The 15,777-nt window shown below is 36.4% G+C and overlaps 1 protein-coding gene across 1 annotated transcript in view; it reads left to right on the plus strand.

Moving 5' to 3' along the window:
- Window positions 1-15,777, plus strand: part of tmem117 (transmembrane protein 117) — a 78,807-nt gene that overhangs the window by 3,004 nt on the left and 60,026 nt on the right. The gene's annotated exons all lie outside the window — the stretch shown is intronic.

Here is a 15,777-nt window from a genome sequence, read left to right on the forward strand (position 1 = left end):
AACATAAGACGGTTGCACTGTCCAGACATGTTCTTTTTTTTGGGGGGGGGGGGGGGGGGGGGGGGGATTAAATCACACATAAATGACAGATACACATAAGGCAATACACATTTGTGCACAAAATAGCTCAAACAATAACTCTCCTCTAATCCATTAGAGGCCTATAGGCTTCAGAATCATTTAAGTGTGACACAATAAAAATGACATATTTAGGTCACAGGAAGAAAAGTCTAGCCTCCCTCCAACCTAATTTCACTTTGCAGTCTCGCCCCTTTTCCTGCTTCCTACCAACCTTTCACACCTACCCTTCCCTCTAAACTGCATCTTATGGCAGTCTCTGTCATTTTTGACCTTTCAGATCTTTCACTCTCACCACATCTTAGGAAAACAGTCACTTGGTTGAGCCCCACTAGGTTTCACCTTTCATTCACTTTCTCTTTCACATTGCCTGGTCCTCTGACTGAGCCCAGAAACTGCTTCCAAAATGAAAAATACAGAAATGGTCATCTGTGGTCATCAATTGTTTTGTGTCAATCAGTCAGTTTACATTCTCTGAATTTGATAGTGTGGAGTCTTGACCTGTCAACCCATATCTGGCAGTGTTGTTGTTTTTGCAGTGACATAAGTCAGATCCCACCCTTTCATTTCAGTGTAACGACTGTTCCAGTAATTCTTAAAGCGGTCTTGGGGCCTAGTAAATCAGCTAACTCTGAAAGATCTTGGCAGTGCTGTTGCTTGGCAGTAATAGAAAGAGCTGATGAGGGCATGGCTTGCACTGTGAGTGTATTAATTAGATCATTTTTCGTCATTGCGTGAAATAAGGATGCACCATGATGTCAACATTATGTTCCCTATTTTAGCAATCTAAAGGTGAGCCGTCAACTGTGCATTGTGCAGCTGAATTTATGGCGTGTCAGTGTGTCTTTGGCATTGTGACGATTCAAAAAGTACACTTGAAATTCGCAAAAGGCATGTACTAATTCTCTTAATTAATCATGGGTGTGTTTTAGGTGAAACAGGTGCACTCTGACTTTGGCGCATTGGTATTCTAATTGGTATGGATGGGTGACCATTGATTATTATCAGGGTTTAAATCGGTCAGCGGCACACCTGTGTTTTCTGCCACCAGTCAGTTTAGATATATTATATATAACTCCAACGCTATTTTAACGCATTGATGGGGTGGAAGGTTTGTGCAGGGTGTACGATTGGGCCCCATGTCCATGTCACCTTTAAAGATTAACAATATTAAAAAGATTCAACAGATTTTTTATAATATTATAAGTAGAGACTACTATATATCATTTTTTCAGTAACTATTTAAGATAGGACTGTAGAGGATGGTACTGGTGTTAAAAAGAAACAGTAGGTAATATAAAATAAGTAATTTGAAGATGTTCAAAAAGATATGCAAATATATGCAAATATGAGCCAAAATATTGTATGTAGTTTACAGTACCTGTGCAAATCCATAGGTTATACCCTTTGGTTAGGACTGGACAGTTATTCAATATAAATATATGTTGTGATTGAAAATGTTATATTGTTATTTTACAATATTTACAGCATTGTTTGATACAGGGCACATTACATAAATTGGCATGAATTGCAATTTGACAACAAACAGCAGGCAACGCAGTGACAAAGATAAGAAACAATTCGAGTTCCAGTTTTTCAAATTTATGCAAATAAATTATGATGTAGTGAAGTGACATTCTAAGCCTACTGGCCTAACAAATGTTTTCAGACGAATCGCAGACAGGACGGTCCCCAGATTCTGTTCCCTGAACTTTTGGTTCCCAAAACCAAAAACAGAATAAAAATTAAAGAAACAAGAAAGAAATGGAAGGACACCTTGATAAGTAACTTCCTAGATAAGCCAGCATGCTAACTGGCCAATGTTGTTACATGTTTACAAAGGACACATGAGCGGCTTCAAACAAACCCACAAGATACAAACTTGAGGTGACTTGAACAACTTGTTGTCTGCCAGTTTTTGTTTATTTATTTGTTTCATTTTTAATTTTTTGCCAATTTAGAAGGCAATTACCCAACCCACTTACTAGGACTCCCCTATCCATAGTAATGCCCCACACTAGGAGGGCGACTATTGCATGCCTCGTCCAATACATTTTCAAATGGCTATTGATGCAGAACTGCTGGGTAGCCAACATGCTTGGAGAAAAGCGCAGCAACCCAACTTCGATACATCACCTGTGCTGACCCACATCACCTTAGAAGTGATGTGGACAGAGAGCGTCATCTACCCACCCAGAGAATGCAAAGCAAAGGCCTCTCAGACTCCGGCCCTCAAGCTTTAAAATGTCTTCCAGGCTTTGGTGAGTTGTTTCACCTCCACCACGCCAACTACCATCAGTCCCAAATGCTCTGCTAACTCCAGGAACACTCCTTAATAGTTGTGCTCTACTCTGAAATATGTCACTTAAGGAAGTCAAATGGGGTTCCCCTCTGTTGGGTTGTATACAGATTCAGCACCTGCAGTTTATTCACATCTATTATTCATGCTTGTTCAAATTTTGCAGAGCAGCTCTTACTGTCTGAGCTCATTGCCAGGACTTTAATGAGCTGAATCCGTAGTATTGGAGCACTGACACTGGGAAACACTGTGTTAACACTTAGATAACAATTCAGTTTTGTAATGGCAACAAATCCTACAAATTTAGACCCCATCGTCTGTGAGCAAGAGAGACCGAGTGGGATCTGTGTGTGTGTAGCCAAGCAACGTTAATGCAGAAATCTGGGGTACCAGATGGTGTGTTTGTGTGTGCTTGTGTGTATGTATGAGAGAGATGGGAGTTGGGCAGGACAAATGAGTGTAAAAAAGACACACAGATAGATGGAGGAGAAGAGCAGAGTTTTGTAAAACATTTTGCTAGTAGTGTTACGTAATCTTAAACCATAGCGAGAGCCTGTCTATGCTGCCTGTGCTGCAAGTAGCTGCAGAAAAAAGTAATCTATAATGCATTAGTACCACACATGCACATCCATCCATCTCAGCTAGCTATCTCAGCTAGCTATCTATATGTAGTATCTTAATAAAAAAAAAAACTAAAATGTTGAACTTTGGCTCATATTGATCTTTTAATGGTGAAAACAAATGTTTTCACTCTACATGAGAAATAAAGGGAATGGCCTCACTGCTCCAATATTTTTGGGGGGCACTGTAATATAATATTTGTAGGGATGAATTAAATATCTAGCTACCAAATTATTCAGTTGAAAATGGCAAGACATTACATTCAGTGTTTGGCTCTAAGTAAAGACTGAATAATTTAAACTGAACAATGATATAGAGCAAAGATTTTAACAATGTTCAATATTTTTTTAATGTAGTTTAGTAAATTACTTTAAGGCTATTTAACTCATGCATTGGTGAAATGTGTCTCTCTAAATCTCTAAATATTTATTTAAATTAAATCTTGATTGCAGCTCTTTATTTGAGCTTGGCTGTGGTAACTGGGAAATGTCACTGTCTAAATACTTTTGAACATCAAAATAAACATATAGCAGTTCAGGCATAGATGCATTCATGCAAGACCCACAACCACTTTCTCCTTCTCTTGCTCTTTTTTCTTTCACTTTCCTCCCCATTTGTCATCTCCACTTTTCCAATTATCCAAGATAACTAAATCAGCGCCTGCTTGAGCACAACCTCTGGAATGCCTGAGGCCTGGTTAAGTACCTGCAGAGGAGCTGGCTGTGATTTAGCTGGCTTTGTTGAGGGGATGCTGGTGAATTTTAAGTTTGTGACATCAGCAATGCGTGTATATAATGTGCTCAGAGATGACACTGTGAAATCTGACTCTAAATTTGTTTTCTGACACATTAAATGTTCATTTATGCTGACCCAGAAAAATCAAACGCTGACACATATATAATGATGAATTACACCATGTACTGCTAGTGGCATTATGTGTGTGGGTGTGTGCAGTGTGTTTGTGTATGTATGTTTTTTTTGGTATACAGGCAGTCAGTACTGTATACACAGTGCATCATCATTTCCTGCAGCTACTCCCAAATGTGCCTGTTGGTGACCACTTAACTGAACTGCAGATTATCATCTGTTTACCAGAGCAAGAGGCATAAATTTAACATATTACACACGGCAGTGTTTCATTTGGGCATTGCTGAGTGCCTTATTCATGCTGTGACTGAGCCAGGCCAAAAGCCAGACAGCAGCATGTTTGTGTAATGTTTAGTAGTGTGTGTGTGTGTGTGTGTGTTCATAACACAGCTATTTTTGCCATAATGAGGTAAAGTGATAATTAGAATATTTCTGTCCAGCTCTATGGCAGGCCCTTAGGGCCAAAATTAAAACGTGACTTGTGCGCACACATGGCAGATCTCCACTCTTACAGCATATTCATGCATTGGTAGTGTGTGTGAGATGGAGTATTCGAGACAGAATGGATCAATTATGTGTAAGATAGGTTTAAATGTGAGTGTGAGAGGTGTGATTGTGAGTGCAAGATGTGCGATTGTAGGAGGTTTGAAGATGAGTGTGAGAGGAGAAGAGAAATGGTAGGTTTAAGTACATTTTATGCTCTACTTTCAGCATAAATTATTACATTTGCTGTAATTTTACTCACTTTACTACCTCTCCACAAACAAAGCTTTCAAGCAGAAAGATACAAGCTGCACATGGCTAGGATAATAATGTTAGCTACCTGAGCTGAGTTGGCTTTAGCATGTTTGTTTTCCAAAAGACTGGCTTTCTCTGTGTGAATTTTACTAACAAGTAACACTGAGTTCATTTTATGACTGAAATCTGCTTTATGATATATTAAACTGAAATTGCTGATCCAAACAACCAATGATTTAAAAAATGAAAATCATGAAAATTATTAAGGGTGCCCACACTTTTTCATACCACTGTAGCTATCTAAATGTGTGACTTAAATAGCACTGCTGATATAAATTCAAGATCAGAGTAGCACTGCTGCAGTAAATGTATTGCGATTTGTTGTGATGTCTTTGGGCTGCTAAAAATGGGTTCAATACATTTTAAATAGAAGTTATATAAAAAATGTGACAAAAATATGTTTCGTAGCCAAATTTAGTTTGGTATTCAACTTTTGACTTTCAACCAAACATTTCATTTTGTTCAGTTTCAGTTTTGACAAAAAAAAGTCCTTTTTCATGGCATCCCTAATATTTTGTCATGTTGTGCACTTACTCCTGACCTCAGCCTTACTAGAATGTAACAGCAGGAGAGAAAGTGACAGGATTTGATACTGATATTTTTTATTTCTCTAGTTCTAGATTTCTGTCAGCATCTTTTGCTCTTTTCTCCTTCTCTTTTCTTCTGTCTTCTTTCACATTAACTAGCCACTGGGTGTGGCGTGTCGTCTTCTCTTCTCCTCCAGCATAAGTTGCCAAGGACACTGCACTCAGTCCACCCCGCTGCCTTCAGGGGTCATTCTCACCAACTCCTAGTGCCTTTGACCGCCAGAACACAGTGACTAATATCACTCAGTAAGTAAGGAGGAAAATCTGATCTGATCTTAGATCTGACCTTAGGCCCAAATCACATGGCCTGACGTGGCAGGTCACTTCAAAGTCAGCCTCTGTTCCTGCTGAGGTTCAGTGGGAGCAAACAATGTGCTTTCTGACCAGAGCAGTGAGAGGGCTTACTGAGGGCCGACAGAAACAAAACAATTCTGGCTTTCTGTCGGTCTATGAAACTCCCGCTGGTTGACCAAAAAGCCCAAACAAAGAGTGGTTTGACCTCAGTGGGTGGATGCTGAAGGTTATTCTCCTGTAGTGAGAACTGAGAAAGTTTCTACAGAATGGTCTTACTGTGTTAATACCAGTTAGGCTTGAGTTTAAATGTCACACAGATCAACTGCAATAGTCAAAAACACAAATATGGATGATGTAAAGTTTTGAAAGCATGAAAGTGAAAATCAGAAGAGGTGTATTATAGGTGTGTATAACATAGTCTCTTTATTTGTCTGGTTTAAATATGAAAGTTAAATGCACAGCTTTATTGTTATCCAATAGCAACACCCCAGCAACCACTAACTAACACCATAGCAACTGTCATTGCATTATATCATTGCAACCACTTTGTAACACTGTAGCTTCCACTTATCAACATCATAGTAACCACCCGGAATGCTACAGCGTGTTTGTGTCTTTTTGTTTTATTTTCAGGCTTGATCCTTTCAAAAGAATGGGTTTGCATCCCCTTTCCACTTATCTTGCATTTAAATTTGCATATATTAATTACTGAAACATTTACTGCTATTTAAAAGTATATATTATTAGATGCAAATCTTTATTAAGACCATTTGAGGAAACATTTTCATGAGTTGTTTATCATTTTTGTTGTCTTGTTTATGCACACAAAAATGTGTAAATCATTTATATATGAAGCACTGAGTGAGTGATCTGAGTGGTTGGATGCTTTTGGTAAAACCAAACTCACACAATGCAAAATAATGATTAAAATAAATGAAACCTGTAAAATAGACCTAAAAATCAACTTGAATTACTTAATTTGTTCTTATGATAAATAGCAAGTAAACCTGAATTTTCAACTAACAATTTAACTGATAACAATTTAGCTAATAGTGTGGACTCATTATTAGCCTCCCAAATGTGGGATGGTCATGTTGCTACACATAAAACTGTTATGTGCCAAAATAGATGCTAGAAACTTGTCATTAACTGGGTCATGTGTGATCTGACTTGCAGTTCATTGTAGAACTAGGGCACACTAATTAGTGACAGGTTTTTAATTAGTCTGATATTATATAGTTTCTACTGAAAAGCCCACTCTGGGAGGGTTGGATTTTCTTTTGCTTCACATCACTTACAGTAAGCAGGAGGATGGATTTTAATGCTGTCAGTCAGACGTCATTTAATACTTGCTGGGTGAATGAACTGCTAAGCCCCATTTAGATTACAGCCCACTCAGTAGCAGAGTGAATTTTTATCTGATCTACACATTGAAATCAGTGGAGCTGAAAAGGAAGTGTCACTTGATGGATATCCTGCATACTGTATATAGCTGATTCAGTTAAAGCACCAGCAGCTGTCAGACATCCACTGAGTTGCTTAAATGCTGTGCTTCACTTAGTCAGCCAGTTCTCCTCCTGATCCTTGGTTTTAGCCTGAGGAAGCCCATCTGCTTTTTGTCACATGACATAACAGTACAACTGTGTGCAGGAAAGCAGGCAGTGTTTTATGGCTTATGTTTCATTTAGTTCCTGCGCCTATTTTGAAATAATATGAATCATACAACTCATGTAAAGCAGCTGAGAACACTGTGATTCAGTATTGAACAGTGTGATGATATGATTTGTGTTGTTGGATACATATGTTGTGTAGTTAAAATAGAGTTTAGCTATTTCAATGTTTATTTTCCTATTTGGAGTGGAAAAATGAGCCCTTACTGTAGAACCAGATTTTTCTAAATGAATCTGGTAAAATTTTAGTCTTAAATTTTTAATGTAATGGCTTACTTGTTTTCTATTTTGTATTAGTTATGGTAAAAAACTGTCCCAATCCCACTAAATTCACTTTTTGTAATGTTACTTTTACTCCAAACTATTAATCTGATAAAAATGGGGCCAAATTAGGTTTCCAGTATTTTATTTATTGAAGCAAATTATTTGTACTAAGGTTGTAATTTTATAAGAAACTCATAACATAACATTACTAAAAATATTAATGTTTACATAAAGAATGAATTTGACAGTTACATTAAATGTCTTATTGTCATTATTGAATAACACAAGAACAGTGAATGTAATGCAAATTTAATTTAATGTCTGTGATTCTCAAACATTTCCACACAAATTCAGAGTAAAAAAGACTGCCACCACATTTAAGATGGAACATAAAACTTTGTATACACAAGTGTACTAAATCTAAGGCTTGTTTTGAAACTGCTAGTCGAGCTGCCACATTGAAGGAGGAATGGTTTACTGCCCCACATTAGGAAGTAGCAACTGTAGCTACATGTGCATAATATCATAGACCCGACTAATCAATTATTAAATTAGTTGGCAACTATTTTAATAATTGATTTTAATCAATTTAATCGATTAGTTCATATTTAATAGAACTAGCTGCCTATGCGATTCTAAGGTTGACTGATATGTAGGCAATAGATTTATGTTGTAATTAAACATTTATTGAAGAAGAAAACCGGTGTTCTGTTGAATTGTGCTACCCAGTCAAACCATCCTGCCTTAAAAATACAAAAAAGCTCCATATTAGAGCATGTTCCCAGTAGAACTAATAGTACGTAATAAATTTGGAGAGCATTAGTCAGTATCATGCTAGTTGCTTTTATTTTTATTTTATTATATGTAATATTTAATATGATTGTATTTATTATAATAAATTTTTATTTACATTTTTATGTGCAACGGCAAGGGGGTTCAGGTTTTTAATTGCACCAAAACAGATTATTATTTAAAAACACAAGAAATAATGAAATAATGTAGGTCAGTGCATGCGGAGTGCCGTTAGGAAGCACGTATCGACCGGTAGCATAATTCACTGGCTAACTTAGTTGTTTTGATTGGTATCAACATGGCTTTACATTTTCTAATAACATGCTAGTCTCTGTTTTAATAACATTAAAAATCACTTAAAACAAGCTCCCACTGATTCGTGCATTAATAACACTGACTTTCAGGCTCAATACCACCCACACCATTAGATGGCGATAATGGAAACAGTATCACTTCATCTGTGACGCCTCATATGTTTTTTTGTTTTTTTTTTTATCACCTGGTGATTTCTGGTTACATTATGATTTTATTTTTTTGCACTTTTTTGTTGATTTTTAGTTTTTTTTGCCCAAAAAAAACACCCTGCTACCCCTGAATTTTTTTCCGCCACTGGCAACTCTGCAACAGGCTTCACTCTTTCAATTTTGAGTGTATTTTTTTGTTACGTTGGGATAGATTGTTGACATGTAACTGATTATTATTTAATAGTTTATTATAATATGTTTATGAAATATTTATTAGCCTATATTATGTGAATAGTGTGTAATTTTCCATGTTATGTTGATCCTGGGTAAAAAGTAACAGTAAAATATTACACAGATTTTAGACCATTCTATTTTTTCTTTATTGTTCTATAATCATAAATATTTTACAATAATTAATATATAAAAATTGGATTATTTAATCATTGGGAGGTAGACAAATCATTTATGTCATTTAAAGTATAGCTGAAATGTACAAGAGAAATATGTGCTTTTAAATATAGTTTTATATATGATATTTATTATGGTAAAATAGTGAAAGGATAAATTTGATAAAAATAAAAACAGTTCTGTATGTCCTTATTTTGTTTCTGATTATTATAAATATGTTATCTTAAAACTATAATTAAACAATCTCATAGGCATAATTTTTTAATTGAGCTTTTGGTGTTATCAGCATTGTTTATTTGAGCTCTAAACAGCCTTATAAATCACCAAAATTATCATTCTGTTCTTTTTGCCAGTTAATCACTAGATGGCAGTGTTTGCACCCATGTAAGGTCTTTCTCTTTGCTGTCTGCGGCTGCTGATCTGAAAACAACCCTGAGTTCTGCCTTTTAACCTAAAAAAGTATGTGAAGTTTGGTTTAGGAGGCTGGTATTAGATGAGCCTTGACAGACCTTTTTATCTGGAGAGCTGTGTATGAAAAGAGGTTGTTTATTCCCTAGAGCTTTGAAACTGGTATGGGTCTATAACATTTTGGGGTTGTTTGAAAGTAGACATTTGTACTTTTATTCTTTCCTTTCTGGGTGTACATTCAAAGTACCAGTTGCCATCAGTGTGTGGAAATCATTGGTTTGCTTTGTATGGTTGGTTTCTGTATCTTGAAGCAGTTTATCTATGTGTTTGAACAGTGACAGGAGATCATGTGCCGAACAGAAGAGTTGCTACGGGCTGTGTTTGTGAACACCTGCTGTGTTCTCACCGGCTACTTCACTGCAGCTCTGCATTGACTGACTATAAAGATGGACAATAAATGACAGAATTGTATTCATAATTCTATTCAGAGTAGACGTTTAATTGCCCACTGCTTTGCTGCTTTGTTAGATTTGTGTAATCAACAGGTGTGTTTCAGTGGTAAAAAGAGAAGTTAACAAATGGCAGGAAATTGCTTATTGGTTTCAAGATGAATTTGCTGACCCTTTTTTCCTATATGTGTGTGTGTGTGTGCGTGTGCGCGCACACGCACTAAGGGTGTGCCATATCGCATCGTGCACAATATTATTGCCAACATTTTGCAGACTGTAAATTAAATTGTACCCATATGACCCGTGCCATATCACCCACCCCTAGTTATCTAAACATCAGGGTACTACTTTTTTCCGGTTTTCAGCAAAAGAAATAAAAAACAATTTGTTCTCATTTCCTATTTTATATCTACTACAGACTATATCTGTCCAGTATCATTTATAGTATTTTACTTTAATCCTGGATATATAAAGATATAAGGAATGCATTATTAGTATCATGACATTCTGGATCATTGACTTCTGTTACAAATCTGATAAAATTATTGTATTTTTAATATCTCAGTAGGGGGTGTGCCAAATTATAATGTATGCAATAATAAAATGCAATGTACATTTTGTTGCAGTAGTGTATTCTTGAAATATTTTTTTTAATTCTGTGTTAGAAAAGAGTATCGTTATAACGAAAATACCATGAAATATTGTGATATTATTTTATGGCCATATTGCCCATCCCTATTGCTCACTAATCACGAAAAAGTATTGCACTCTGAAGGAATCTCTCAACAGGAATGAAACTTGAGGGAGCTTATCTCGAAGACCGCGATACTATGCCTTGGCCAACTGCATCGTCTGACTTATCCCTGACTGAAAATGTGCAGGATGCTATTTGAAATTCTATTAACTCCATGCCACAGCACAATCTGCAGGAACTGTGTGAATATTCAAGCTGCATAGAATGAATTATTGCAAGACAACATTAGGAACCTCTCCAACTCCAACCACGACATATATGTTGGAAAAAAAATTTTTTGATACACGTTACACTTTACTCCTCTAAGTGTAGTGCATAGAGCATGTTTGCACACCTATGGATTGCTCTATACATATTCACTGTGTGTGTTTAAATACCAGTATCCTCTGCTGGAGGCAAGACAGCGGTATACCCATCTCTGATTAATCGATGTGACCAGTGTTTCCCTGGTAACCATCTCCCGTGGGTCAGCGATGGTGTGTTGGCTCCTTGCTGCGAGCCCTGAGCCCCTGCCCTTGTACAACATGATGAATGGATTCTCTCTGGCCGAGTCCACAGAGAGCTGGGCAGCAGTGGTTAGGACTGGGGTTCAGCTTGCTCGGAATCACCCTGCAGAGCCAGAAGCCTCAGGAGGAAGTGGAAGCCTGTGGGCCATGTGCCATTTTTAAAACTAACGGCTCATACATTGTCTTGTTAGGGCTTTCTCAGAGCAGTAGGCTTTTAAACCTTTTTTATTGTGTTTACTGTCTGTTTGTTAGCTCTTTATTCTTAGCAGTTGTTTAGTTCCCCCTTTTATAAATTCTGAAAGCCTTAATAAATTATGTAGTATTTTAATATACTAGTACTAAGAGTATTGGTAAAGAATATTGGTTGTAAAATTCCTGGCATTTACTAACTTAGGAGTATTTTATCATCTTCAGTAACACAGATGCTTTGAACAATCGCCTACAAGGTGATGACAGAACAGCTCCTTCCTACCTGCACTCACTCCTGAAGGCTTACTCTACCTCCCTGCCGCTGCGCTCCTCCAATGAACGTCACCTCGCTTTACCAAACAAACATTCACACAAAGCAATCCAGACTGTTCTCATACAGAGTTCCCCAATGGTGGAACAAACTACCTTCCACTACCAGATCAGGAGAATCTCTCGCTATCTTTAATAAACTCCTGAAGACAGAGCTCTTCAAAGAGCACATACTCTCCAAACACCTCTAACACACTAACTACTTCTAACCTCATTTCCTTCTTCCCCTCCTGCACTCCTCTATCCCATTATTTCCCTTTGACCTCCTTTAGGCCCTATCTAAAGATGTTTTTACCTTTAACTTCTATTACTTTTGTACTTCACTATTGTAAGTCGCTTTGGACAAAAGCGTCTGCCAAATGTAATGTAATGTAAAAACTATCATAGAGAATTGTCTTGCGATATATATTGAGTATTGCAAAATCACAATATCGTGATATCATCAGGCAGAGACTGATTCAACAAAAAACAATTCAGGACACACATTCGTAATTTTTGGAGAATAGGGTGGCTTTTGGGAAATTTTTATAAACCTGGCATCGTTGCATCATTCCTGAACTTGTTTGTAAATCACCAAGATTCATTGTTTTCGGGAAACGCACCCCTCGATCAATGTCAAATGAGCAACTGCCTCACCGGTTAAACAGGAATGGACCGATATGGAAATGTAAAAGGCATGTGCATGTGATGAATAACCACAGTAACAAACCCTTTACCACATGCTTAAAAATGTGTCTTTCATTTATTTATTTATATATTTCATGCAAATTCTAGAAAAACACATTAGCATTCTGATATATGAACATGATTTTCCATGCTGGGTGAATTGATATCCTACATTAGTACCACATTTATTCTGCATAGCAGATGAGATTGTGCTTGAGGCATCCTCGCTCTGCAGCGGCAGGTTTCAGACAACAAATGAATCTGTTTCAGGTCTTGAGGAAAAAACACAAGTAAAATCGTGTCTAAACTTGCATAAATCAGGAAAAACAGGACTTTTCCAATGTCCTCAGGCAAAATGTCTTTAGAGAAGTTGAACGTTAAACTGAAGTTGGCTTTAAATTGTGCTGTTACATGTTTGCACCTTCATAATGCCTATGGAGGATTGGAACATTCAGTAGTAGTTTTAGTATTTATTTATTCTGGGGGAAATCATCTGTAATTTTTAGCAGATGTATATACTGTACTGAACGACATAAAAAATATAAAATCTGAGTTAGAGCATTCTTCGTTGACCTTTTTTTGTCTATCTAACTAAAAACTGGAGATGTTACAATGACTCCAGGAATATAGTACTGTGTATTTTATTGATTATTCCATTCCCAATACACTTCCTAGTCTTTGTTTTAAACGCAGTGTTCAGAGCATCATGTGGTGGCCTTAAACAGACGCTGAGAATTCTCAGGGTGTTAATAACAGAATTTAGTTAGATTCTGCAGAGTGAAACAGTGGAGCATAAACATAACATAAAATCTAAAACTGTACAAAACTATCATCATAATATAGGAGAACCTCACAACTTTTTTACAGTACATTCGGAACCAAGTGAAAGCTAACACTAAAGCTTATACACAATAAAGCTACACACACCAAATCATAGCATATGCGCTTCACTATAAATCAGTTATTTCACATCATTCATAAACAAACAGTAACATATCAGTCCAAAGTGTACAACTACACACACACCCTGTGACCTTATTCCAGGAACTGGGAGCTAAATGGTAATGTAGGTCAGTTGCACTGAATTAAGCTGCGATATTAAACACACTATAAACGCTAAAACTTTATTACTTTTAAATAAAGTCACTACTAAGCTTAATCATTCACTCCAGAATGTTTCATTATATAAACTGTTACTGAAAATAAATGGTTTTGCTTCAGTATTATTCAGCAGCACATCTTGCGGCGGTAGCTATTATTTATACAAACTCTATACAAATAAAATTGTTGGAAAATAAGCTGATACTCAGCATAAAGAGATTGGATAGGGGACAAAATAACCTTGGAAACACTTGGCTTTGCATATAGACTGCCTGGTGAAAAAAAAGTTACAGGTTGGACTACTTTTAGCTTTGATTACGACATGTGCCATTATTTTAATGTGCCATTGTTTCCACAAGCTTCTGCAATTATTCTGCAATTATTCTGCAAATATTTATTTTTCATTTTCATTTTGAGTTTTCCATGTTGCATACAAGATCATGAATTGATGATATTCAATCTGGACTCATCAGGCCACATGCCCTTCTTTCATTGCTCTAGGGTCCAATCTTTATCCTCCTCAGCAAATTGACTCAGTTTTTGCCACTTTGTCTCATTAACAATCGGATTTCTTAAGGCTACACATATGGATTGAATTTTGTGCCAAAGGTTTTACACAAAAAAAATTTAATCCACAGTCAAAACTTTAAGAATCAAAAGAAAAAAGAAATTCAAAAGAGAAAAAAATATAGCAAATAAATATTTTTAAATATACTTAGTTACTTATTTTTTTATTACTATTCTTTGCAGTCATTTTTAAATTAATTCATTTTGGATTTTGCGTGGACTTTGCTTTTATTTTTGTGTTTCTGTGGATTTTCCTTGGATTTTTTTGGATTTTTCTGCTAAAGACTTTTGTTTTGGAATCTCTTGTTTGCTTCTGCTTAATTTTTTTGTTTCTGGGTTTTGGCACAGTTTTCACGGGTGGGTGGGGCTTGGAAGAAGGTGTTCCCCTTGAATGTACCTGTCAGTCCAAAAAAGGGGAACGCCTTTTTCTAAGCCCCGCCCACCCATGAAAACTGTGCAAAAATCTTAATCACCAAAATCCACAGATAATCCACAAAAACACAAAATGAAATCAAAGACTGGCGAAATTAAACTGAAAAAAAAAATTAAATGACTGCAAAGTATAATAAAGTAGTATATAGCCTAGTATATCTAATATATGTATTTGCTATATTTTTTAGTTTTTTGAATTTGCAACATACCCTTTTCCCTTTTGATTCTTAAAATTTTGTTTGCTAATTTTTATTTTTATTTTTACATATAACTTTTGCCACAAAATTCACTCCATATATACAGGGGTTTAGTTTCAATTCCTTGAGTTTCCTTTCGTATTCTGTGTGTAGAAATGCTATTACTGTCATTATTAAACATATCCCTGAGTTCTAGTGTTGTTTTATTTTGATTTAATTTCACCAAATATTTAAGTGATGGCAGATCACGATCATTCAAGATTTTTTTCTGCTCACATTCCCTCCTCAAAGATGATGTTTCTCCACTGTCCTTCCACCTTCTAATGATGCGTTGGACAGTTTTTAACCTGACTGAAGTGGGTTCAGCCCCCCCTTTATCTCCTTAGACATTTGGCAATAATTTGACCCTTCTGAAACAGATTAACGTGTCTTTCCACTGCATCAGTTGGGGTAAATAACTTGTTGCCAGCTAAAACATAATCAAGCAAACCTCAAGTAATTATCCAATAGAAGGCTCTTACCTATTTGCTTCGTTAAATCTAGGTGGTGACCTTTCTTTTGGCCTGGCAGTGTATTTTAAATCCCTAAGGTTTGATTGTCAGCACAAACAGCAGTTACTATTTTCATTTAAAGAGAATTTATTAGTGTTTTATTGGAGAGATGTCTGCCTCAGCCTTAGCTTTGTATATTGTATAGTGTATATTGGGTAGGCGTTACTAATGAATAAAACCTCAATTAGACAAGTTTCTTGAGAAAGGCTGATGATGGGAAAGAATATAGTTCCAATTAAATTATGAGGATCTGACTTAGACGGATGGCTTTTGCTAGTATCGATCAGATTGCACTCTGAAGAAGTTGTCTTATTGTAGCAAGTGGCTGTCTTACACAAAAATGCTTCTTTCAGTGGTAGGATTAAGTCAAATGACCTGATTTCCTACCAGGATGTATTTGCATTCATACTTTTTGAATGCTGTGATCTGTTCAAATATATGGCAGTGGCCACTGTAAAAAGATGGCTGATTCCACAGCAGTGCGT

This window comes from Astyanax mexicanus, chromosome 2, assembly GCF_023375975.1.
Source record: "Astyanax mexicanus isolate ESR-SI-001 chromosome 2, AstMex3_surface, whole genome shotgun sequence".
Taxonomy (NCBI): domain Eukaryota; kingdom Metazoa; phylum Chordata; class Actinopteri; order Characiformes; family Acestrorhamphidae; genus Astyanax; species Astyanax mexicanus.